Genomic DNA, 27044 nt, shown 5'->3' with positions numbered 1-27044 from the left:
TCTAGTTTATTATCTGTGTAAGAGCTGGCGTTGGCAGCGTGAATCAGCTCCTTTCTCCGAGCAGTTGAGCTGGCCATTCATGTACTGCAAGTGCTGCTCCCCTTCTGATCTTATGCTGATAAAACCTCGGCCCGGGTTACAGGTTGTGGCTTCAGTACCAAGGAGTTTGCAAAGTTTTTGTTGCTTGGCGTGGCTGGGGGCTGCCTCACTCAAGAGGCAGAACCTTTCTGTTGGTAGGAAGGAGCACAGAATGTTTCATAGAGAGGAGAGCTCAGCATCCTCAGCTCATCCCCCCGAGCAGGACTCTCACATCCTCCAGGTGCTGTCACCACTGCAGCGCTGAGCATCAGCCACTCTGCCAGGGATGGCCACAGTTAAAAAGTCAAAATCTTCCCCCAGGCTGTTCCTTGGAGGCGTTGCCGTGAGCTGTGGACACCGCCCTGCTCAGAGGGGCCTCCCACCTCCTTAACATTCCTGGCGGTGCCGAGGGCAGTGGGATGGCACGAAATGTATGTGCATAGTGTAACTATTTACATTAACTGGACAGGCATTTTCCATCCTTTCACCTCTCCTGACCCAGCTGGGAATTTTCCTGCAGCAACAGGTACCAGTGGAAAACCTGCCTCTGGCTGACCTGCAGGTGTTCTCTCTCTCTCTGTCCAAAAGTGAGCAGACTGTTCTGTGCTGATTCACAAAGTTAACTCAGAGAAAAGACCAAATTTACCCTGAATTTTGGGTAGTCTTTTTCCTTTTTGTGTGTAACAGAGAGTGGGAGACTGGAGGGATGTGTCTAAAAGCATTCTGACTTATGAAAGAATTTAGTTGTCACAGTATTTTTTTATGCAGTGCCGTTCATTAATGTAATGCAGTGGTTTGTCCCCCATCGCTGGTACTCAGGGAGCCTGGAAGTGAGGGATTTTTCTGGCCTGACCTGTTGCTGAACAAGGCAACCCTCTGCTGAGGGATTGGGCTGCTGAGAGGAATGGTGTTCCCTGGGATGAAACCCACCCCAGCCATGGCTGAACAGCATTTTCCCAACTGCTGCCTTGGAGAAGCAGCAAAACCCAGCAGGTGTTTGGGACATGCAGACCTAGGCTAGGCTGTGTCACTTACCCACACAGGAGCTACATCAGGAAGGTAATTCAGTGTTCTCACCATGGTACAAAAATAACCTTAATGGGTTTTTGTGATTGCTTCCTTGGGAGGAGACTTTTAGAAAATGCTAGAAGATGTATTTAATGAAAAGGAAGCAGATCAAAGCTGAATAGTTTTTCCTCTTTTGTTGTTCGGTGTTTGTTTGTTTGTTTGTTTGTTTGAAAGAACCAGTTTAATTAGAGTTTGGAGGTTTATTATGAGTGGAAATTTTGGTTTCAAACTTGCTCATAGATGTGGAAATAAAAAGCTGAATGTGGATCTGCATGTCCCAGGGGCCTCTCTGCCACACTGGCTCGTATCCATGAGCCCAGGTGAGAAGCTCCCAAAGCATGGGATGCTCTGCTTGGAGGGGGATGAGGAGTAGAGCTGCCTTTACCTGAATCCTGGTCATCGAGGACATTGTGATAGCTATGAAAATAGCATCAGAGGCTCTCACATTTGTAGTGTTCTTTAGGAGTGCAGAGCTCTTTTGTCTGGAACTGTTCCTGTCCTGGCTGCAGGAAGCCCAAGGAAGAGCCTCCACCAGGCTCAGGCACTGCTCAGCTGGGAACTTTGCTGGGCAAGCTCATCTGCCCAGGCTGGAGAGGTTTCCCTCTGTCCCAGCATCCTGCTGTGTCACAAGACACATCCCTGTGTGTCTGGAGTTAGGAGCGTGGCAGTGCCACACAAAATGAGACATCAACCAAATTTCTTCTTAACTGTTGTCATGTGCAGTGACCCCACACTGAGCCAGGCTGGGCCTGCAGTCAGTCCTGGCCATGCCACTGTGAGTGCAAATCCTGGGCAGGTACTGATTCACCTGCAAGCCAACAATTCCACATGGAATGATGAGTCTGTGCTTTGCAGAACCATGGGTTTCATTGCAGAGCCTGACACGTGCACATAGAGTCCAACCTCTCCCCTTTTTACACCTTCACTTTTAGTTTGAAAGATTTCTTTGGATATTCTTCAGCTTTTCCTCATTGCTGTCAGCTCTCCCTGGTAGCAAAAATATTTCTGAGCAGGTCAGTGATGGAATAGACATGACTCCATACAGAGCATGTCTGTGTATGTGTGTGTGTATATGTATATTTACAGATGTGCACATATGTATGTAAATTTGGCAATGCATAGAATAATTCTGCCCCAATTCTAGACAGTTTTAACCTGGGAGCAGGCAGAGGGGGCACAGAGCAGGCCCTGCCATGCAGCAGGAGTGTGGAAGGATATATGGACACCCAGCTAACGAGAAGGGAAGGGAAGTGGCTGGAGGCTGAAGGGATGTAATGGGTCCCCAGTGTGGCACGCACATATGCTGCCACACAGCAAATGCAAAGTGCCACCACCAGCGACAAGTGGATTGCACCTAAGGACAACAGCTGTGCCCAGTGCCCAAACCCAGTCAGCCTCCCGACCCCGCGTGCCCCTGCTCTGATGTGGATTAAACTGGTCAGGTCTGGGAGCCTCTCTGAGCGTGCCTTGCACTGCAATAATGGCTCAGTAAATCTCTGAGTACCTCTTGCACGGCTGCCTCTTTTGCATTTGCAATCTTGCATTTGTGGGATTGTTCTATTTTGTTTTATCTTAATTTATTCTGCTGCGCTCGGTGTGGCGGGAGCGCTTTGATTATCTGTGTAGATCATTGCATGGTTTAGTGCAGTTCTGTGTTACAAACCCTCCCACATAACCCTTCTATTTGTTCATAATTTTTCTATTTTGAAGAAACATCCTTTGACACCTGAGCTGGATCTGCTTTTCTTAGACATAAATATAATTGTCCCTGGTGAAGAGCATCTCCCTGACTGGTCCCATCCCCTCTGTATATATTTGAATATATAAAATATTAATAAATGATGCCAAATGTTTAATCATATCCGTTTGACTCTACGAGGCTCGGTATATGTAGGCTTTCCTGTTAACTGCCTCTGTGATATCTACATCCTGCTGATTTGTTGTTGAGCTGAAGTTTTAAAAGCAAAATAAAACTGAGGTTTGCAGTTTGATTTGAATTAATCAGGTCTGATTAGACAGGAACACATCAGGCTGTTCTGGAAATCCCTGAATCTCTCTAATTCAATTTCATGTGTTATTCAAAAAGAAATAGTTCATAGCTTAAGCAAAAGTGCTATTTATTTAACACTGTTTTTTTCAGAGTGCTAAATCTTATGGAGGGGGGCATCGTGACGATGTTCAGGGTGTAGGAAAGAAAGCATTTTGTTTTATGAAAATACAGATATTTTAGAATGGAGTCACCTGCTGGTAGACCTCATAAATGTACATAAAAGGATGCTCCCTAATATTATTAGTTTGGTTTTTTTCTTCCCATCACCCTGGCTGTCCATCTAGGAAGCTTTGATAGCAGGAGCCACAAAACCAGAAGACTGTATTTAGTTTAATAAGCCAATTTAAAGAGAAAGGTTGGAATTATGTATGGCAGAGGACAATTATGCAAACTAAATGATTCTTCAATTAATAATGAGATCCGTGAAAGGCAAAGGAGACAGGATGCTCCTGTGAGAAGGAGAAGGCTCCTGGTCCCCACCACGGCGTGGAGGGACGGGAGAGGGGCAGGGGCAGCTCCCAGACAGACGTGGAGGGCTCTGCTGGTGGCATCTGTCCGGGGGAGCCTCCAGGGGAAGTTGGGCATTCCTGGGCAGTTTTCCCTGGGATGCTCTCCCTCCCCCAGAGCTCTGGGGCGGGGTGAGCCCCTCTCCGGCCCCACACTGAGGACGGGGAGGTCACAACCCCAACCCACCCTTCCCTTCCTGCCCTCGGGACAGACGCAGCCCCCGCTCCGGAGCCGCCAGTTTGGCTTTCTCCAAGGAGCTCCGGTCCCTCTTTTCCGTGCCTGGCCGAGCCCGGAGTTCGGGATGGTGAAGAGCCAACAGTTCGCAGCCTAAAGCAGCGGCAGGAGCCGCGGGCAGAGCAGGAGCGCCGGGAGAAGGGGAAGCAGCGATCATCGGGAGGGCAATAGTGGGAGGTGCTGTCAGTGACAGGGATTCACTACGGGACGCAAATCACTTAAGGCAAAGCCATTAGGATCAATTTAAAATACCAAAGAGGGAGGCTAAAGTGACAATAGCATATTTTAATTGAAATCACAAATATCATTCGGGCTTAAAAGACCAGGCAGAGTTACTCTATCTGAACACAGGAAAAACTTTTCCTTTTTTAATAAAAAAAAAAAAACCCAAAGCAAAGATCAAAATAGAACTAAGAACTTTTTTTCATAAAGTTCTTAAATCCTACCTATATATATATATTTCTAACGTTCTCTTTTCTCTTGACTTGATGGTCATATTATAAATGGAATTAACTACATTACTAATGCTTTAAATTTAATTTTAATAGGGCCTAGGGCTGAGGCATGGAATCAGCACATTAAAAGAAAAACACAGTTACAGGGACAATAAATAGTATGTCCAGATAAACACTTTTATCTGTGTGTTAGTTTTCTTTATTGAGCTGAGTAGCCCGTGTGCAGAGACTGGGGTTGTTACAGACATTTTTCCAGAGCTGAAGTCCACATGATGAGATTGTTACTGGTTTTGGCAGCAGCAATGTGAGCTTGGTAAAAGAGCCTGGCATGGGAATCCACCGAGTCCTGACATATCCCATTTGCCCCGAACTCTTTGATTTCTGCTCACAGAATCTGACATGTGTTGGGCATTGACCTTGCTCTTTTAAATAAGCTTATTTTAGAAGACCTCTGCAGAACGCTGTGTGTTTGGCCTCGATGTAAGCTGTTAGGGAAATGTAGTACAAACACAGAAGTTGTATGTTTTGAATGCCAGAGATGTTAAGCAGCAGAGCAGTTGGTAAAAGCTGTACTTCTGACTGCTTTCTGTGCTCTCAACACGTGTCCTGAGAGAAAAGAAAAATTATTTATCCTGCTTTCGTGTGAAGGTTGTTATTCATTTATTTTTAGCAGGAAGTTCAGGACCAGACTGCTTTTTCAGTCCTACATATTCCAACTTGGGCTCTCAGACAGTCAGTGGAGCAAAAGCAGCTTTTTTGAAAAGTGACTCTTGGGGATGTCCTGGCTCAGTGTCTCAGTGTCCTCTAGAATCACCCCTGGAAATGTCTCTGCAGAGAGGTGCTCAGGTACAGGAGTGACTTTTCCTTCTGGAGCAGCACCCTCACCCTGCATTTCAGGAAGGGCTGTAACCTTCAGTGGAGATCTGGTTTCCATCCATTACAGGGGAGCAGCTGGGCTGGCAGTGCAGCCCAAGGGCTGCAATCTTGCCAATGCAAGGAAACAAATCACTGGGCCCCAACGACGAGAGGGACTGGAAGTGCCTTTAAGAAACAGGTACAAAAAATGTCCCTCATTAAGCCTCTCTCTGTTCAAGCCACTGGAAAGCTACCAACCCCAGAAACAGCAAAAGCAGAAGAAAACTTGGAAACACCTGGGATGTTGCTATGATGCCCACACTCCTGCACCTTTGCCTTGGCCTTTGAGCTCTGGAGCCTGGAAATTCAGCTAGCTGGACAATATGTTCCCAGAAAGGGTTGCTCAGTCTCACCATGCCTGAGGAAGTGGCAGTAATATTCTATAAAAAGGAAAGCAGGTATCCAGTCACCAAAATAAATGTAAATTTCAATTTGTGGCCATGTGCAGCTCTTCAGGACAAAACCTGGCTCGGTGTGGAGCAAGGAAAGGCAGCTGAGCTGTGCCAGGACATTGATAACCCTGTTCCATGGCTCTCAGCACTCAGCTGAGCTGGCTTCCCAAGCCCCCAGGATGGCCCCCAGCATGGAGACCCCACCTCTGGCACTGGGTGAAAGGCTGTGAGCGTTTCAGGGAGCATTTCCTTGGCTAAAGGACTCTGGAGTGGATTTCCCCCTCTCTGCAAAGCCTCCTCCCTGATTCAGCAGCGGCACAGGGAAGCCCTCCTGGTCCATGAATAATTCATCTCCAGCGTGTGCAAGGGTTCAGAGCCTGACCCAGACAGTTTTTTAGGGAAATAAGTGAGCATCCTGCCATCAGTGCCAGTGCTGGTGGCTGCTCCATGGAGGACGGGCTGGAGCGGTGCCATCAGTCAGCAGGAGGGATGGCAGAGCTGCTGCCCCTCCTGCAAAGGGAAAATTCCCTCAAATTCCCTTCACTGGCACTCACAGGCTCATTTTGCCAGGGAAGTGGCTTTTATTTGTTGTGAGTTCTTCATACAGAACAAAACCTAAATAATGTAACATATTCTGGGCTCTGGGCAGATAAAAATTGAAAGGGCCGGGGTGTTTGTGCGAGTGGAATGATAGTGACAAGCACCACATGGGGTCCCCAAGGATGCTGTCGGGAGACTCGATCCCCATAAAATGATGAAAGACTCTGATGTAATGGTGCTCTGTGAAACAATTTGAACATAAATGCTACTTTCTGTCCCATTAGCAAATGACTGCCATTGTACCAGGATTTTTTTATTTTTGGTATGTGTTTTGAGCACACTGAGACCAAAAACTTGCATTGTGATAGTGCTGCCGGAAGATTTAAAGGTTGTGGTGAACTAAAAATTGAAATGCAAATCACACTTTCCCACAACCTCCTGCTGAGGCCCAAATTTTTATAGATCGGGTCATGCAGTCCTGATGAAGAATCAGTGCTCTGCCTTTCCTGGGATTCACAAATTAGTTGCAGTCCAAGGTATCATTTCCTTACAACAGAACTGTAACTCACCAAGTGAAAGTTTGTCACTGAAGACAGTCTCCTGCTCTTACATTAATTTTTCCAGCTGCAGTGCCACTAAGGATCCTTTCCCAGACAATGCAAACACACACATCACAGCTCCCCACTCTGCAACATGCTCTCACTGAATATAAACACACTGTATATATTGATCCTCTCCCTCTTGCTTTTTTTCTTCCCCAGCATGCAGGTGGTAAAACACTGACTGCCATGAACTTCATCAGGAAAATACAAAAAAAAAAAAAAAAAAAAAAAAAGAGGAAAAAGCTGTGGTTTGGAAGCAGCTGGATGGCAAACTGCAGGCTGGGAATGTGGCTGCCAAAACCACCACAAGGAGAGTGGGGCATAGAGGCATCTGTGGAACATTCTGTTTGTTAATTGCTCATGGAATTTCAGGTAAGGAACATCCAATGGGATTTGTTCTAATAGAGAGTGGCCTGGGTTTTGCTTTCCAGGGTGCCTTTTTCTCATCATTATTATTTGTATTTTTATTGCTATCATTACAAGTGCCCAGCTCTCTCTGGCTGGGAGCACAGTTCACAGAGGGGCTGTGGGACACCACAGGGCATTTTTAGCCGTGCATGTGCCAGGCAGTACCAGCACAGATCTCCAGGCCCTGCTGTGTCCCAGGACAGGATCTTTCCTGGCTATGAGAGGACAGATCCCTCTCAATGCTTCACCTCTCCAAACACAGGAATCTGCTGGGGGGTTCCCAAGTGCTGCTTGTGGGCTCAGTCTGTAACAGTTTTGAGCTGGTTCTCTGTGCCCTGAACCGCTGAGGATTCCCAGGAACCTTTTGGTCACTCCTTTCCCTTCCAGCTATTTAGAGGTTCCTTCTACACAAAAATGTGCTGGAAATTACCACCAGCAGTGCATCTCTGGTTTGCATCTGGTTGCCATCCTGCAACTTTAACCAGTGCTACAACTTACTGCTAATTAGCTCCCAGCTAATGGTGATCCCTGCCAGTGCTGCAGCGCTCTGGAGTCCGTGGGCATTAACAAGAATTAGCATTTGTTGAGGGCCGTGGTGGGAGCTGCCTGTCTGCAGCATTTCAGGGGTCCCTGTTGCTGGAATGTTTGATTGCCTCCTCCAGTAATTAGCACTGACACTGAGCAAGTTTTTCAGAGGTCTCACTTGGCTGTGCAGAGACCAAAGACACACTGGGCTCTGTCTCTGGTGAGCAGAGGCCAATAATAATGCATTCCCCAATAATAATGCATTCCCCAATAATGATGTATCCCCAATAATAATGTATTCCCCAATAATAATGTATTTCCCTGCTTCTCTCCCCTCCCCTGGCACAGGTAACAGAGCACCAAGGGATGGAGTCAATGGCTGTGCTACTGCACTTTTCCCTGCTTTGTTGTCCTGCATTAAATGCTCTCTCACAACGTTTTTAATGTGTAGAGAACAATTTGACCATTTTAACTTTAAGTCAATTGCCTCCTTGGTTTGGGAATACGATGGTAGTTAAAATGCTTCAGGAATCTGACACACCAGCAGTGAGTAACTCTGGTGGGCCCTTCCATGCCTGTTTAAAAGAGGGTGCATTATCAGAATTAAAGCACAGGGAACACAGAGAAATACAGGCCCCTTGTAACCCTTGTGGGGTGCATGAGCACGTGGCTGGTGCTTCTTTAGGAACACCCACTGCTTGTCTGGAAGCAGAGGTTGGGGGAATGTCGCCGTGTCCCCGGTCACTTTCCCCAACGCACTCTGCAGGGAGAGGCACGCGCGGCACATCCCGCCCGGCCTGGCTGCAAAAGGGGCTGCAAAAGGAGATTTTTCCATGTGCTACTGTGCAGAGGAAGCTGCTCTCACCCTCACCCTGAGGAAGATGAGCTCTAGGAATATGCAAGGGGCCTTTTTTATAGCTCGGGGCCCAGGAGGGGAAGCAGTGGTCATGAGCAGAGGCTGGAACTTGGCTTGTTAAGTAAATCTCAGGCTGTAGCTGGTTTTAATTTATTTTTTGTTTTATGTGCAGGAGACTGGGCCTTGCAGGCCTGGCTAATATCAAAGCCTGGGGTTTTGTAGATTTTTAATCAAGGTCCACTTTGGGGGGTTCTACTTTCAGGGCTTGCAGACGTGTAGGATTTTTTTGTCATGTTTTTCATTTTTTCTTGCTGCAGTGTCTGGATTTCTTTAGTTCAACTTTTCCATTCTTCAGACTTGAGCCAAGTGAGGGATTTCAAATTACCCAGCACTTTCCAGAGATGTTTTTTTTGGTTGTTGTTTGGGGTTTTTTGGTTTGGGATATTTCTTTTTTTTTCTGAAGCAGACTTGCAGTCCAGTTTCTCTGAAAATCACAGATGGCATTGCAATCCTACCCCATTGCCTCTCAATAATTTGGCATTCTTTGCACTGTCTGAATAGTTTATTGTTCATCAAATCTGTATGAAAGGAATTTTATATAAATTTTTTGTTTGTTTCGTCCCTCTGCTGGCAGGAAAAGTAAATCCCAAAGTATTTCAGCAGGTGCTATTAATATGCAAATAATGGAGAGTACACTGGGTCTAATAGACCTCCCAACTACATGGGAGGTGTCGCTGTTGGAGCAAATTAGCTTTCTGTAATTTGCATGCTTTTCACAGCCTCCTGGGATTATATTTTAGATCAGAGACAATAAAAGCATATGCTGTTAGTTTTAAATGTAACTAATTTTAGACTTTGAAACCATTTTAACCTAACTTCTCAGTGTTAAACTGTTATTTGCACAGAAACTTTCCACAGAGCTTGTAATTTGCACAGCCTTTCTGTTCCCCCATCAACTGCTCCATCTCTCTTTCCAGGCTGAAAGAGAAGAAAGGAATCTACCAGGTGGCTGCATCTTGAAAAACAGGTATTTCTCACAAAATCCAGATTGTCCTAGCCTGGTTCTGAGCCTGCATTCAGATCCTGATGGGGTCTAGATTGAGCTTTTTATGTCAAACTTCTTCCCTCCCATTTGGCATCTCCGTATGGTGCAAATCCATCCCAGAAGGATGCTGTGGTCCCTGCTGGCTGCTCATGGAGGGAAGAGGCTGCTCCTACCATCAGCAAATCTTTGCTTACCCAGCAAAGCAGAGTCCTGGGCTGCTGTAGCACTAATGCCCAGTGTGGCCGTGCCTGTTGAGAGTCTGTTGGGAAACTCTGTTTGAACAAACGGGGAGAAAAGCAGGGATTTCACAGCAGGCTCAGTCTGTACAGTCACACATTACTGACTTGTACTGGCACATTATCAATGGCACTTCCCAATTGGTATTGATAGCAGAAATGCCACTGTTGATGCCTGTGCTTTGGGACAATGGGGATGATGGGGCCTATGGAGCTGTGTCTGTGTTCCAGGTGCTGCCATGGCTGTTTTGTGCTGGACTGGCCAGGTGGTGACACAGGGCAGCCACTGCAGCCCTGCCCCTTATCCCCATCCTCCCCTGTGCAGCTGGCAGGACCCAATTTCTGCTGCATGGAAGGAGGGCAGTGAGAGGAGCTGCAGCCAGAGCTGTCAGTCTGGGGAAGGTGCAGAGGCAGCCCCTGTGCTTTGTCCCAGTGCCCAAGGGTGAGATTTGGGAGCTCCCTGTGCACAGCTGTTCCATTGCCCGTCTGTGCAGGGTGTCCAGATCACTGGGGCTTGTGGGGTGGTGGCCATCCTTTACTCCAGGGGGGACAGAGCTCAGGGGTAGGATCAGATGTGTGGAGGAGATGGCAGCCAGGTGGATCAAGTTAATGTTATCACATTTATTTCTGCCATGGGAAAGGTGAGTGTGGCATGAGAGGGCGAGTCTGAAAGGGGTCCTTTGAGACAAGAACCTCTTGGGATGCAGCTTTGGCCCTGCAGCAATGTATGGTGAGACTCTTCTGAATTTTTGGGGCCACAACTTTGCTATCAATGTTTTATAGGTGCATTTCACACAGACAATGTATAGAAGCAGTCTGTTTCCTAAGGAGTGATCTTAAAGCTGGAAATACCGGGTGCAGATTTTTTCTCACATGTCACCCTAAATGTTTTCTAGCATTAATACCAGTGACCTCCCACTTCTGCTGCTTTTTATTAATGGGATGTGGCTTGCCTGTTATAAGCCTGGGCACTGGAGTTGGAAGCACTTGCTTTATTTAAAAATGAAAACAAAAAGGAAGAAAAAAGGGCTCTGATTACTCAGGTGTCGACATAAAAAAACTGCGATGTTGTGCCAGATGGCTGCATTTGTGAAGCAGAGTGTAGTCAGAAGGAAAGTGGAAGGAGACAAGGCAAGTGTACATCAGGAGTGTGAAAACATGACCAAAATACCTTCAGCCTTGTTTCATCAACACTGGATTAGGAGGCAACTGTGGTGAGATGCAAGCAAAGAAAAGCAGAAGGGGACACTGTTTGGAAAACAAAAATGTCTTTCACAAAAGCTTTGAGTTAACAGAAATCAGGAGGTTTTGCATTAAACGGGCCGGTGCCTCGGAGCAGTGTGCCAAGTGCCACCCGTGGCAGAGTGAAGCGGGGATGGCAGCAGGGTGTGTTGGGCCCAGGGTGCACTGGAGCGGGAGGTGCTGCTGCCAGGCCCTGCCCGGTGCCCGCCGTGCCCGGGGGCTGCAGCGCTGCCCAGAGCCCGGGAAGGGTTTCCCAGGGATGTGGGGCTGTGCCGGCTCCTCCCTCTGCCCGTGCCCACAGGTGGCACCCGGGAGCCCTTGGGGCAGGGCTCTGGGTTATGTGCACCCCTCAGTGGGCACCTGTGACACCAGCCCTGCTGGTCTGTGCCTCAGGCTGTTTGGACTCGTTCCCCACCTCCTGCAGGAGCTTCACTCAACCTCTGCTGCCAGGCCAAAGTCCGTGCCAAGCTTGTAAAAGCTGAGCCCTTGGCAGGCCCGTGGGCAGGGGCTTTATTACCCTTTTATATCCTGAAACAGAGCCTGGGCACTTTCAACTTTGCTTCCATGCTGACACTTTTGGCTGTCACACAGGGAAAAGTTTAGAATAGTTTGATCTCAGATCACAAATCCAAATTTTATTTTTTTTCCATTCTTGAGCATGGCTGGCTCTGCCCAGACTGCTTTGGAGTTCTACCCTCTCTCCTCCTCTGTGGTGTCTCAAGGGAAGGAAGAGGAGGCTTTGACTTGGGCACAGAGGGGCCACTCTCAAGGTGTGGCCTCTTGTCTCTTAGCCTTGGTTGTATCTTGGTTTACAAACTTGTTGGTGCTTGGGTTTTGTCACCAGAGTCTGAAATCCTGGTGTTCTTTAGCTGCATTTAATTAGAACACCGCCAGGAAAATCTGTGGTGATTTTCACGCAAATCATTTCCACACATCTGTCTCACCTCCCCAACCCCAAAAGTACTTCCCCTGTTCACAGGTAATTTCTAGTAAAGGAATTCATCCAAAGATCGTGGAGGTAGGTTATATTTCCAACAACAGGCACAGAAAAAGTGGCAGCAACATGGATCTTCCTCTGATCCCTGCTCTGGTACAGCTAAAGCTTGAATGTGAGTTTCATTCTTTTATTTTTATAAAATCTGAATTCCTACACTAACTTTGGATCAAAAGTTTATTCTCTACACCAGGAAGATGTTTTGGTTTTTTTTTTTTTTTATTTGCTACAAACTGCATTGTCTTATTTGGGGAGTATGTTCACAATTGAGAAAGAATTGCCTTTATTAACAAATCAAAAGCTTGTGCTGTCAAAACTGAAATCGTTCCACCTTTTTATGTGCAAATTAGAGCTTCTGTCAAACCTTCAGCCATGGTGCATTTCATTTGTGGAAATATAAAAATATCTGGCTTAATATTCAAATATTCTGCATGAGGAAGGAAATAGGAAATATTTGAAGTGATGCATTGCAGTCAAGACTCTAGAAAAATTAGATTTGAAAGAAATCAAGTTGTGCTTTAGCAAAATTTATTTTCCCTCCTTTTGCCAGAGTTCAGACCGGTCCTTAGAAGTGTGTTGAAGTTATACAGGTGCCTGAATATGTGGTTGGATCATGGCCTTTGGGAGTGAACCAAGCTAAATCTAAATGTGTCCAGGGCAGGGGAGCTACATCCGCTGCGTTTTTCCTTAGGAGAGGGTCACAAGATGTTTATTTTTTAATTAATGGCAAAGGTACTGAGAAACTTTTCAGTCAATTCATTAAAGTTGGGGTTAAACAAAAAAACAAACAAACAAACATAAACAAACAAACAAAACCCAACTATTGGTTCCAGGGTGGTAACTTGTGTTTTGGAAGGTATTTGTAGAGAGGGTAAAATTCTGATTCTCTGAAGCTGGGCCCTGGTTCTGTGTTTAGGTTTCTAAATAAAGAGCTGTGTGCCCAGCAAGGTGAGGCACTGATGGACTGAACCTGAGCTCCTTCCAGCACAAACAGTTTGGGTTTGAGCCTGAGGCAGCCCACACTCACCCTGAGCCTGGAGCTGCTGCTCTCCTTCTGCTCTCTGAAGCAGCTTGTCCTGCTGTGGGCCTGGTTCTGTTGGGGGGACAAGGAAAACCCTGCAGAAAGCCTTTCCAGTGTGCTCAGTGTCTTTAGCTGCATTTTGGCTGATTAGGGTTTTTCCTAGCACCCCAGCAGGCTAGTTCATGTTGAATTCCCAGCTCTCCTGTGACCCAGGAGCCTTTCCATGGCTCTTTGAGAGGAGGGGCCTGTCCAGGCAGGCTGTGTTTGCCCATTTTCCAGTCACATACGAGAATATCTCATCCTGTTTTGGGGAAGTTTTAATGGGGTCCCTTTCACCTCATTATTTCCAAGGCCTGAATCAGGAACTTTTGCTCTTCTGCAGAGCTGAGAGGAGAGAAAGTTTCTGTTCCTTGAGGAGCAGCTTCAGTTCTTGAAGTTCCAGTGCCCTTGTCCCCCAGGAAAGGCCACTGGAGCAGTGCATTAGTGATGCCTGTGGCCAGGCTGGGTTGTGCCCATGGAACTCCAGGGCAGGTGTTGTTTCCAGCCACCTGGCTCCAGCAGAAGAGTCCTTCCCACCACACCAGCAGGGTCACAACCACTCACATCTGTGAATGAGGTGCAGAAAATATCCCATCAATTGCTGTCAACTCTCAGAAGTTCCATTTGGGGTGAATTATTGTCTGCAGGCATCCAGAACACTTGGTCCCCCTACAACTCTAATGCTAATGCTGTCAGCAATGCAGAATTTCAGCATTCAGGGTTTCACATTAAGTTCTTCTGGCTCATCTCTCCAGGGGGGCTCCTACAGGCTGAATGTGCAGTGCTCTGCCTGTGAAGGTGTTTATTAGCCCATTACCCATAATTAATGGCAAGGCAGCTACTGAGGCTGGGGCTGTCCCAGGCAAAGCCTGCATGTTCTCTCTTCATACCCATGCCCCAGCATGAATTATATCATGTTCATATTCAGCCTCTCACCATCAGAGACCAACAAAGTGGTTTGGGTTGGGATCTCCTCTTTCAGGCCATAAACATATGATCCAGCCACCCCATAAAGTACATTCCTCCAGCTCTCCATGAATTCTCAGGCATAGGTGTGGCATGCAGCAGGGTTTGAGTCTGGTCCCTGCAGCTGCAGAAATCCTGCCCAGCACAGCTCTAAGGCATGGTGTGAAACAGGCACTGGAACTTCACTGGTGAGTTTTGCCTCTGCTGCAGTCACAACTTCCATCATTTTGCTAAAATAGTGGGTAGTGTGCTATCCCCCTGCTTCCATGGAGAGGTTCAGGGACAAAGCTCTCTGAATGCCACAGTTTGGTGTGGTGGAAGCTTTGCACTGGTGGGCTGGGCACCTCCCTGGCAACTCCTCCCCTGCCAGGAGTGCTGCAGCCTCGTGCACTTGATCCTTTAATTGGCCCATGTGCAGGCTGGACAGCTCTCTCTTTATTATTGTTATTATTATGTAATCAGACACTACTTACCTTCAGAATGTGCTGGAGATGCACTCTTTATACAGAAACCATGCACACCCAGACCCGTTTTCTCCATGGTGATTGCAGATAATGTGGAAAGCTCTGCTTTGATTCATTAGTAGAGCAAAATACATAGTCAGGATTGTTTGGTATAATTCACAGCACTTCAAAATGCATATATTTTCATAATACTTTAAATTTACCACTTGGACTGGTAACTCAAGCTTTGCTGTAGTGCTGTCATCTTAAAATTGGGGTGGTGCCATTATTTCACTGCAACAGGCCAACCTGGAAGCTCATTAAGTGTGGGATTTGGGGTGAGTGACCATTGTGGAGTGTTTGTAAAACTGCTCAGAGCTCAGGAGGATCCCTGGCACCTTCAGAGCCCTCAGAGGGAAGGGGAACCAACAAGCTGAAAACTTGTCTTCATACTATCATTCAATGGTTTGGGCTGGGTGGGAACCTTGACAATTGTCCAATTCCAACCCCCCAAAAAAGGCACAACTCAGGGGAAAAAAAATCTAAGGAATTTTGTTTCTTGGGTTGAAAAGTAGAACCACTGAGATAATTTTAATGAGTTCATTTTGTTTAGGAGAAAAGTATCTTTTAATTATTCTTTTGGATAAAATTTTGTGATGCATATACTCGGTGTTGTTTTCTGACAAGGTGAGTAAGCAAAACTCCTCAGATTAGCATTTCTTATTTCATCTCTTCTCCTTTCTTGCCTTATCAGGACCATCCTTGGGCTGCACTGACCTGACCATGACTTCATCCATGCCAGTTGGATGAGCCTCCAGATTCTTGCCACTTACCTTAACACAAACATCCAGCTCCATCCCATGAAAATCTCTGAGTTTAAGCCCAGCTTTAAAGACAGAGTTTCAAAAACTCTTTCTAACCAATGGTAACCTTTGGCAAATCTGTATAATTTCCAAGTGTGGGTACAGATTTTTTTCTAAAAATGCAGATGGCAATTTCTGACAGCCATTTAGAGTTTTTTTCACCCAGCCATCATGTGCACATAGACCTCAGCATCCTCCCAGCAAGGCTTGTCCACTGGAGACAGGATTTAAAATATCACTGCTTAAGTGATTAAACTTACCTTACACTGCTGAGACCACCATGTGGGGGTTTATCCTTTCCTCCTCTCACCACTCATCTCTCTGGGACTTTGCTGGGCACTGTGGGGTCTCTGCCCACCTCTGGAAATCAGCTGTATAATTTACATCTCTGACTTCAGTTACTTGATGGCCAGAGCTTTTCTTTTAGTACCATGGATTAAAATGTTCCAGTTGTCACATGAAAATCTTCCTCAGCCCATCCTGGGAAAAGATAACGTGGTCAGACAAGCTTTTCCCTCATTTCCCAGCTTCTCCCACCTCTAAAGTTGAGGTCACCCATGTACCTCATTTCCCAACTCAATCCCTCTAATCAATTACATATTTTTAAATAATTGTCTGAAAAAATGGACAGAAATTATGAGGATCATTACCAGCTGCCTTCACTGCTGCCATTCCCCCATGTATGTATTTGCTTCTCTGTCTTAACACCTGAAATGTTTGGGAAAAAATTTAAACATGGCAAATGACTGCATTTAATGCAGGAGCTTTGGCACCTCTGGGCTCTGTATTTATAGCTCTGTCATGTTTCTTCCTTGTACTGACCTGGAGAAGAGGATTTTTTTTTTCTTATCTGATGAAAAGGTTGTCTGTCATGATGTGGTTATTGCAGTACAAAATACTGCCTAAAACCTGATTCTGAACAAATTTTGTACAAGGACAGTTTACCCCAGAATTCCAAAGGAGGTGAAATCTTCCTCATGCTCTCCAAAGAGGGAAGCTGCTTGGGGCAAATAAAACTGGGGTGAATCTCAAAATCCATCATGGAGCCTCAATTTTAAATGCAGTGTCTGATCCTGGCTGAAGCCACTCTGCTCCTGGTGTTACTCCACTGTACTTGGGGAGTTTAACGTGGATTAACGTGGATTTTTATGGATGGGTGAGTCAGAAATTTAAAAATTATGTGTAATAATCATGGTGTGTGGCTTGAAGAACATCCAAGGTACTTTTAGCCTTATCAAATGACAATTGTTCAATGAGTGTTGCCAACCAAAAAGTGTTTCCAAAAGTGGAATAATTTCTAACTAATTAGGACCTTCACAAATTTCCCATCCCCTTCCATTCATGTTGTCCATGAACAGACTGTGATTTTTCTTTTTTTTTTTTTTTTTTCATGAGACATAATTATTCCCAAAGTGTTTTGTGGAGGGAGGATAACTTTTCCTGACTCTGAGACATGATACTTGTGAGGCAGACAAGAGGGGCTGTGCTCACAGACTGCTTACATGGGGCTGGTTCTTTGCCCTGGTTGCATGGATGTGACTTAGGGAAGTTTCTCAAGTTGTGTTGTTTGTTCAGAACTTCTCTCTGCAAATATTTTAAGTGTTCTGGTTCACTCACTGTTAGAATGGCTGGAGGTAGCAAATGCAGCCCCTGGCTCACTGAAATGCACAGGATATACTTCATATGGCAGTGCAAGAGTTTATTCTCCCAAAATGCAGAATCCTTAGTTAAGGGCTCAACCATAAAATATTTACTCACTCTGCTGAGTCCCTCATCTGCCTCTGCTCGTGGGCACTTTATGAGCAGTTCCTGAGCTCCTCCCCAGCACTGTAAACAGGAACCTTCACTCTGGTAACTTTTTAAGAGCAGCAATAAAAGAAATGAACATGAAGAACCGCTGTCCTTTTAAAGTGGAGTGCCCCCACTCCCCTGGCCGAAGGGAGGCTGGGTGGTTGGTTTTTCAGTGAGACACAAAGCCAAGAGGGCTCTGTTTTCACATGCTAATGAAGCCCAAGGTGACGGGAATTTGGCAGAGCCCGATCCCAGCAGCTGCGGGCCAGGATGGAACTGGCCAGGGCAATACATTGAACACAAACCTACAGCCTGCTCCTAGAACTTCATCAGAAATGAATCCAGTGCCAAACGCCCTCACCATAGCCCAGGATTTTGGCAAAGTGCTTTTCAGATTAAGTTATAAATATTTTGGTAATTTAAGAGCCCAGTGTCCAGAGGCTGGATCGTTTGCTTTCTTTCCAGGGATACTCTGAAGGTGCTCAGTGCCCAGTGAGCTCCCAGAATGAATCATCAGTAAAGGGCATCCTCATCCAGAGGAGATGCATTTCAGAGCACTTGTGCAGTGCATCATTGGGGATCATCTTCAAACTTTACCAGTGCTTCAGAAAGGAAAAATAAGGAAAATTATCAGAGCAAATTATAAATTTTTAAAGCAAATTTTTGAAGTTCAGCTCTTGTGCGCCAACCTCACCCCCCTGAGGCACAACCACAACTGCCCCACATCCAAGTCAGTGGGGCTGCTCTGAATCCCAGTCTGGGGATGCTCTGACCATTCAGGTGCCACAGGAGTGAGGGCTCTGTCCCAGCAGTGCCACTTACTGCACTGGGCACAGGAAGATGTGCCCACAAACAGCTCCTGCAAAGTAAAACCAAACAGAAGGACCAACCTCTGCCAGACCTGGTGATTTATTTACCTTCAGGTGAAGCCCAGCTGCTCTTTGCCACTTCTTTCTGGACAAGAATTCAGCTCTGCATTCTAACAGAAAACATTAGAAATAAAACATTTTCAGGTGAGGGGAGAAATTTCAAGTTCTTTAAAATTACAGTGAAATCAGCAAGTAAACAAAGAGAGGGTGTGCTATTCAGTCACCTCCCTTTCCTTTTTTTCCCCCCAGAAAGCCATTTCCAGCTGGATTTTCCCCAAGATGTTAATATTGTGCTGGGTTTAATGCTGGCTGAAGCAAGGTAGCCAGTGGTTATTGCAGGCCTGACATGCCTGCTCTGCCAGGGAACAGCGTGAGCTTTCAACTCAGAAAACAAGGTGAACTTTGTTGGGTCATCAATCTGCTTTTGCCTGCCTTGGCCAGGTATGTGCTCACAACGAGGATGACTTTAATTCAGGATCAGTTTATTTGTACTTTCCTTAGTCAAGGCCTGAGTGGTAAGGGTGGAAAGTGTTCAACCCCAAGGTTTTTGGTTTTTTTCTGGAAAACAAGTTCTTCTTTTGAAGAACTGGTCTGAAGTTTGTAGTGGTAGCTTTGTAAGCAGTTTGCTCACAGAGCTGATGTTCCTGATTGTGAAACAAGAAGCTGAAACATTTTAAACAGAGCCAGGCAAAGGCAATCTTTCCATTTTCTGCTTCCTAGAGTGCACTTACGAAGGAGAATCACTCCTTAGTTGTTCCTCTTCAGCATGAATTCCTGTTCCATCTCCTTCATTCCTCAGATCTAGTCCTCAGATCAGAGGCAGGAATACAGCTCCGTGTCTCTGTAATGTGACACCGAACCAGCACTGAAAATGGGCTTTAAATGGTGCCACTATGTTGATTTAATTGGATTTTGCCTGAGAAATAATATGCAAGTTAAAGCATTACTTACAAAGGTGTGCGCCGTACTTAAAAAATACACCTTTAGTGCTCAGGGTCCAAACATTCCTGTTTTCTGTTTCAAGTACTTCATCAGCTCCATTTCCCCTTGGTTTTCTTTCTTTAAGTCTGATGCTGCTCCTAGGATGTGTGTGCTTGTATTTGTGTGCATGTGTTTGATGCATGATTGTTTCTACTGCTAAAGCTGGCAACGTAGCTACTGTTTTCCAAGTTCAGTTACTATTTTGGCAAACCATGGGTATTTGGGGATATGAAAACTGCTCAGCCACCTTAAGGAAAAAAAATTCCATAGGTTTTTGTTTCCACACTTTCCAGTTTTCCACTCATCAGCTGCAGGCTCGTGTTGAAAAATGTGTTTCAGTGTCAGAACTTCTGAAGAGCAAACCCCAGTGGTGGGGAGCAAGTTCACCCTCTCTGAGCAGCACTGGCTGCTGTAAGGGAATAAATAACAAATAACACAAGCAGATGAATATTAACTAATACCAAAGCATACCTACCCCTCTGAATTGCTTTCTCTGTTCACATTCTTGCCATTTGAGCAGCAGGGCAGCACCAGCTCTCCTCACATATTGCAGCCTGAGAAAACAGCTCCAAAGGGCCAAAAGAAGCAAATAAAATGTATTTGTTATTATGGCTGACCTTAGGCAGGCAGTATGTGGAGCTGCGGGAATCATTCACAGAATCTCTGATTATAAGTATGGTGATAACTGGTAAGACTGTGCTGAACTACTGTGAAACAATTCAGGTAGTCAGCAAACAGGGCTAATTGCTAGTTTGGGGGAGATTATGGGTAATTTACTGCCCACTGAGGGCTTCTACCTAAAAATAAGCTTTTTTTTTTTTCCTCCCTTTGGACAGCACTTGCATGTTAATGTAGAATTCCTGATGCAATTACATGTGAAGAGGACATTCAGATGCACTTCCATAAATGCCCTTCTGCTTCTCAATTACATTAACTGTCTTTGTAGATCCTTGATAGAAACCATATTCTTCAGTTTTTTTAAATAGCGAACAGGCGCTGAGCTAGACTTTGCTGCTATCCAAGATGTCCCGATCAAAGGGCTCAGGGTAGCACAATAAACACAAGGAAAGAAACTCCTGGTGCTTTCCAACACAAACTAACGGGGAAGTGTCAAGTGAGCAGCTACTGACAATTCCAACCCCGAAACCAAATGCTCCTGTGTGAAACTCCACCTTTGAGAAGGAAGAACAAACGCCCACAGAGTGTTTTGGCTATAATTACTTCATTTAAGGGGAAAAAGAAAAAAGTGCCGGATTCGGTTTGCTACAGTCAAGACATTAATATTTTTGGCATGTAAAGATGTAAACCAAATGTTTAAATGAAATGTCATCCCCTGGGTTCACATTTGCCCACTGAACTATGGTGCACACCCTCCACAGACCTTCATACAATACACATTTTTCAGTTCATTGAAGAAGGCCCCTGCTGCTTCTCAAGGAAAACTAACTTGCAGAAGCAAAATAAATACTGGCGTGGCACTGCAGCAGTGGAGCCTCGGAGCACAGATGTGCAGCACTGCCGGCTTTTCCATCAGATAAGGAGCATCCAGACATAATCACTCCAGTGTCTGGGACACGGCGCACGCTGCGGCGCTGCCCAAGTATGGCCTGACAGACACACGCAGGGAGTGCTGGGGCTGGGAGGCAGGGAGCTGACAGCGCTGCAGAGCAGGCCTGTTATGTCTATAGCCAAATGTTTGTGTAATTTAGCCTGGGCTTTGAAATAGCCTCAGAAATCAGGGCACAAATGGAGCTTTGTGAGGAGCTGTCAGGGATGTACCTGCTGCAGCCTGGGGCTGGCACATGGGGAAGCTTCCGTCGGTCTCCATCCAACCAGTGGGGCTGCTACAGGGCTGCTCCTGGAGAAAAACTTTATATATATATATATTTATATACACATGTGAAGGCCAGCAAGATGGTTAGAGGGGTGGAGCACCCCTATGAGGAAAGGCTGAGAGAACTGGGGTTGTCCAGCCTGGAAAAGAGAAGGCTCTGGAGTCACCTAATTGTGGCCTTCCTGTACCTGAAGGGAGCCTGCAATGGAACATGGACAGAGACAATTTCCAAGAGCCTGGTGTGACAGGACAAGGGGGAATGGCTATGGCTCCAAATGGAGAGGAGGTTTAAACTGGCTATTAAGAAAAAAAATCTCTGTGAGGGTGAGCAGGGCCTGGCACAGTTTAGAAGCTGTGGCTGCCCCATCCCTGAAGTGTCCATGGCCAGGTGGGACAGGGCTTGGAGCAGCCTGGGACAGTGGAAGGTATCCCTGCCCAGGCTTGAGATGAGCTTTAAGGTCCCTTCCAACCCAAACCATTCTCTGATTCTGTGATATAAATGTATATTTATATCTATATATGCACACATAGAGAGATATACATACAGATATATACACACACATGCACACACACATATATATTATATATATTTGGCCTCATGTTTAATTGTGGGCCCTGGCCCTAACTGCACTGTGGCATGCAAAGGGTTACTGCTGGCTGCTTTCAGGTAAGACACCTCTAAAAAAGCCAAAAAAAAAAAAGGGTAAATGTAACCTTACAGAAATACAGCTCCCAGGGCCTGTGGTAGTTCCTATTAAGATATACAAAGTATCTCAGCAAGGGAAAATTTAACTTACATACAACACCTGATTTTAAGTAAAGAAATATTGATGGAGTGGGGAGGGGATGGACAAGTATTTTTTTAGCTCTAATTTATGGCTGAGCAGCTTCATTTTAGGTACTTCATGGGAATATTTTAAACCAAGCCTGCATAATATTAAAATAAGTTAAAATGTATGTAAAATTTATGAGAGCATGTCAGGTGCAATGCTTGATAAAGTAAGTTTAATGCTTCAGAATTTTTTTCTTCAGGCAGAGAAAGCTGAATCCTGCAATTCTAGGTTACAGTATAATTTTAGAAACTCTTTTCCATTATACCATTCTTTTATTAATGAGATCCAACCCAATTTAACAAAAAGAGGTAAATTCCTAAAGAGTTTGTGGAAAGTCCTCAGCAGGTTGGAAGCTGGGAGTGTGTGATAAAAGGGGGTATTCTCCTGTTCATGGGATCTATTCCATTTTACAAAAACACAGAGGAAATCAGTTCCCAACAAACTTTCCAAGGGTGCCTCTCCAGTGCGGTTTTCCTCCTGGAAATGCCGCCCGGCTCCGTGAGCAAACAAAAGCTTTGGCAGCTGACAGGGGCTGTACATCACTTTGAAAACTCTTCATTTACTGGGGGTGTGTCATATTGCTTCATTGTGTGACACTCCCAATTATCGTGACAGAGCTCAGTGACAAAGTACTGTCACCCCACTGCAGATCCAGAGCAGTTTCTTCCCATTTTTCTGCCTGGTCATGGGAACGTCACTGAGCCGGTACAAAGGAGCAGCAGGAGCTGCAAACAGGGGCTGCAATGGCTGCAAACTGCTCTGCTCTATTAAAAATTCAGCTCCTCGGCAATATTAAATCTGAATTTACTTCCATCAAACAGAAACTTAGCATATCTCATTCTTCCATTATAAAATATTGACATCAGGAAGAGTGAATCCTGAAATGAAGATTATAGATGAAAACTATGTGCTTGGTAATTATCATTTTTTTTTCCTTTGTTATTATTCCTTTCCTCTGAGGATTGCACAGGCTGTTGCAAACAGTAATGAAGTTAGCATGCAATGCCAATGCAAAGTGTGCTGCAAAGTTATTCTTTCCCTCATTATGGATGAGGGAGGCGAGACAGGGGGAGGAGGGAGATTTCCCCAGCCCGACCCACACGCGGGCGGGACAGCCCCCACCTCACATCTTAATCAGCATCCCTGCTGAGGAGACCCTCAGTGCCATCTTGTCTCTGTCTCCTTTTGTTCTGCCTTTTCCCTGGGTTTTTTTAGGTCTGTACTGGAGCTCAGAGCTATTAATATCAATGACACTTTTTTTTGTCACAAACCAAGCAGCCGGTTCACAAATCCTTTCACTGCCCTGTAATGCTCTCAAATAACCAGAGCACTGGAAAACAGAGTTCCAGGCATGGGAATTGTCCAACCCCTCATCCCAACAGCCCTTCTTGACACCACAGTGGGAAGAGATCACCATGCTGGCCAAGCTGCATTGGGATAACCCTTTGGTTCCTGCCTGTGGAGACAGCCCATGGCTTGGGATGGCTTCCACCACCAGAGCCACAGCACCACCCCCTGAAATTCCCACCTGGCTGATGAACTTAGTCCCAGCTGGTGCCTCTCTCCAGGGTGACCATGCAGAGAGGTCCCACTTGATGGGATGGGGTTGTTTGAGGGCCTCCTCACATCCACTTGAGCCCTGCTTGTGGCCTGCAGATGTTCCTGAGGAGTGTGATGTATCCCAGGTGCGACATCGCATACCGAGTCCGTCTCATGTGCTTCCTACCAAAATCAATCCAAGTCAATAAAGTGCCCACCCTCCTCCCACTGTGCTTGCAGAGGTTCAAAGCAGCACCAATTACTCTTTAAGGTGGACTTGTCAGGTGTCAGATGAGAACAGAGAAGTTGAAGCATTATGTATAGAAACAGATTTATTTAGAGGACTTGAAGAATTTGTTTTGCTATCAACAGGTCTATAAGAAGTGCTTCTATAGTAGAGTCTAGTAGAAACTAATACCTTGAAAAATGCTAAGGGGATGTTGTTTGGGTCTTTTTTCCCCCCTTTCTCTTCTTTTGGTACCAGTCAAACACAGAACTGCCCCCCAAAGCACCCCATCTCAAGGCAGCCCTGGCAGTAAAGTTCCTGACTTTGAAGGGCATTTGGTCACAACCCTTCTTGCTGAACACATCCCCTTTCTGGTCCCCATCTCTCCAGGCTTCATTTATATATAATATATAAATATCTTTGCCATGCACTCAGTTTTTTGTGTTTGGTTCCAAAACTGAGAACCCTGCCAGTCTCCAAGTCTAAATCTTATGTGAACCTCTCTGTCCCTGCCAAGCCCACAGCATACAAATATCACAGCATATTATAATCACACAAGATGTTCCCAAGTTTAACAGTTCTCATCCCAGAATACCAAACCCCTCTCCTAGCATTCCCAACAAATCAATATGCATTATTATTACATGCTCAGATACTACATCAGATTTCTGCTCATGCCAAATTTCAGCTAGCTGTTCCCTGGAGTATTTATGCTTGTGTACTGTATTTAACAACAGCCCATTCAAAATGCTCACAGCTCCTAGGAATGAAATGCACATAATTTAGGAATAGCTGTCTGGCTATTCAGGCATCATGCTGTGTCAAGGGAAAATTAAATCTCTGACTCTCCCCCTCTTCTGAAACAAACCTGTACTTTGCATCATATTTTGGGGAGCTTCACAGAAGTTTCATAAAGACCAAGTGGCCTTGACTCTTTTTTCCCTGTTTAATGACAGTGCCTCCCCATTAATGCTCCAAAATGATACAGTAGTTTGAAAAAAAAGCTCTCAGCATGCAGGCATTGTATCACATTAAGAAATCAGGATTTTCTAGGCACTGCACAGCATTAATTACACTGAGCATGCTGCAAATTTAAATTAAATGATATGCCATGTTCTGTTGTAAATATCTAAATGGATTGCAAGATAGAACCCCATATTGGTATTTGTGCACTGAATAGGATCAGAAAACCTCTATATGTAATTTATTTTTATTTTAAGCATATGTGATGCAAATGTGGCTTTTATTTTCAGGAGTACCTAAGAGCACGCACATGTACAGGTTAGAACTTCTCTGTCCTGAAAAAAAACCCCTAAACAAGCCCTCTCTTAATAATAACAACAACGATAAAAGAACAAAAAAAAAGCCCTCTTTGCCTTCATTTCCTTTCCAACATAAAAGAATAAATTATGCTTCTCTTTCCCTCCAACAAGTATTTACAATGTAGGGAATGGAGGGCACTGAGAGGAAAATGGGGAATACGAGGGGCTGGAGCAGGTCAGCAGGAGCAGGAGGATCTGATTTTGTCATGTGGGTTGGAGTACCAGGATCCCATAAAAATAAAAAAATGCTGAGGGGGTTGAACTCACTCAAGCAGGGAAGGGCTGCTCTTCCAGCTGGAATTTCAGTCAGGAGCAGAGGGAGAGGTTGAGCTGGGGCTGCCTCGACTCTGTAGGGATCAGGGAAGCCTGATTTGGTGATGCCATGGGAAGAAGTGTCTGAAAGAATATAAACAATAAACAAAAGCTCTGTCAGTATTTCTATTTTTCTTGGCATTGGTATTTTACAGTTTTATACTATCACATTGAATGGTCACAATCTCAGCAGCCTTAACAATTGGATGAGAAGTATTTCTAGTGTAATTTCACGTATTTCTATGTGACTAAATACTAGACAAATATTTTATAACTTTGCACATCACGGAAAGGATGTAATTTAGTTAACTCTATAGAAAAGGCCTTAAAAAAAATCTGTATTTTGGGGGGCTTATTCAAGGCCATGGTGAAATGATGAGCACTGAGCTGCGACCCACAGGTGAGTGCCAGTCTGAACTGGCACAAAGGTACAAGGCATGAAGGAGACACAGCAAAACCGTGTGGACAGGGACTTGCAGAGTCACTGGCTTTTTTTTTTAACCTAGCATCACCACATTCTTTCTAAATTATCTTCTCTGTGTCTTTTGTTCCTAGGCCTTGTCTTCCTGTCCCGTTTTGCAGCAGTCCTGTGTGTGGGAGAAGTACAGCTGTGGGATGCCTGATGAACAGAGGTGCTTGAACACCTGGCCTTCAGCTCTGTCACCTTTTTTGGTGGTTGCAAAAACAAAACAAAACAAAACAAAAAAGAGCAAACCAACCACACGCACAAAAAAAAAGACAAAAAAATCCAAGCCAAAGATAGTTTATGTACAGCTCAGGAAGCTCTCAGCAATGAGTGTGTCTGTGATTTAATAATACACCTACCCAAAATGACACCTCTTCTACTACTCACTGAGAAAAAGAAGGCAGAGCAGCACACAAGGCACTGCTGTTGCAGCAACAAGCAGCCAAACTGCCAGGTATTTATTTTTCAATGTACACAATTATTGAGGGAGAATAAAAATTATTCTTTGACACTCTGAGAGATCTGTAAAAAGCCCTGTGCTTCCCCTACTCCCATGGTAGTGGCAAGAAACACCTCACAAATTCTAATAAATAGAGAATAGAAATAAATACTTTAACTACACAGCATCGGGTTTCAAATGGCTTCCTGAATCAGAAAGTGCTGCTAGTCCATCTTCCTTATTTCCACACTCTGTAATGGTGGCTCTCCAAAAGTCAAAGTGAGATGGATACTACAAGGATCACAGACACTACACTGGGAAACCAAGTATCAGTGGCTACATCCAGATTTATGGTAGGTGATGGCAGTAAAGTGAAAGTAAAACTGTTTGCACAGTCTGTATTGTTGGCCATTACTGTGTATTTGCCCTTTTTTCTTGCTTAGCTGCAGCTGGAAGAATGGAAAATTGTACCTTCTCTACAGTATTAGAAGACACTTTCTGATCGTAAGGTCAATCAGACTGGTTTAGCTGCTTGAGGTATTTATGGCACCATCACTCAGTGTCTTTAAGGAAAGGTTAGATACATTTATGGGAAAGGTATTTTGCAGAAGCTTTCCTGCTTCATAGAGGTCTTGGACAAAATGACCCAGGAGGCCCCTTCCAAGTCTATCAAATGTGGTTCCCTGATTGATGCTGTTTCCCCCCAAAGTCTTTTCAAAACACAAAGCACTGTTATAAAATTTAATATGATACACTATATAACTTTAACACAATGCCATTTTCTTATAGGAAATGGTTAGCTGGTAGCACAGGAGCCTCGTGCAAGAGGAAAAAAAGGTAGAAAAAAGAAATTGCAGTGCAGTTTCTCTGCTGAGGGATATCAACTGTAACATTTACTCTGCGTCTGAGCACGGACTCTCAGCTGTGCAGGGGGACACCAAGCCAGGGAAGGG

General features: G+C 45.2%; 2 long non-coding RNA genes across 3 annotated transcripts in view; both read left to right on the top strand.

Annotated features, from left to right (window-relative positions):
• Positions 1–7049, top strand: part of LOC132071536 (uncharacterized) — a 410037-nt gene extending 402988 nt beyond the window's left edge. The window contains exon 4 of one of the 2 annotated variants that reach the window (XR_009418135.1): positions 7001–7049. This is a non-coding gene — a long non-coding RNA (uncharacterized LOC132071536). The remainder of the gene's footprint in view (positions 1–7000) is intronic. The other variant, XR_009418134.1, reaches the window with a different exon arrangement.
• LOC132071537 (uncharacterized) lies at positions 7043–26432 on the top strand. Its single transcript, XR_009418136.1, has 3 exons — positions 7043–7213; positions 9608–9657; positions 25742–26432. It is a non-coding gene; the product is annotated as an uncharacterized LOC132071537 (long non-coding RNA).
• The last annotated feature ends 612 nt before the right edge of the window (positions 26433–27044 follow it).

The sequence above is a fragment of the Ammospiza nelsoni genome, chromosome 3, assembly GCF_027579445.1.
Source record: "Ammospiza nelsoni isolate bAmmNel1 chromosome 3, bAmmNel1.pri, whole genome shotgun sequence".
In the NCBI taxonomy this organism is placed as follows: Eukaryota; Metazoa; Chordata; class Aves; order Passeriformes; family Passerellidae; genus Ammospiza; species Ammospiza nelsoni.
The sequence above is the reverse complement of the archived record's forward strand: the minus strand, read 5'-3'. Positions and strand labels throughout refer to the sequence as shown.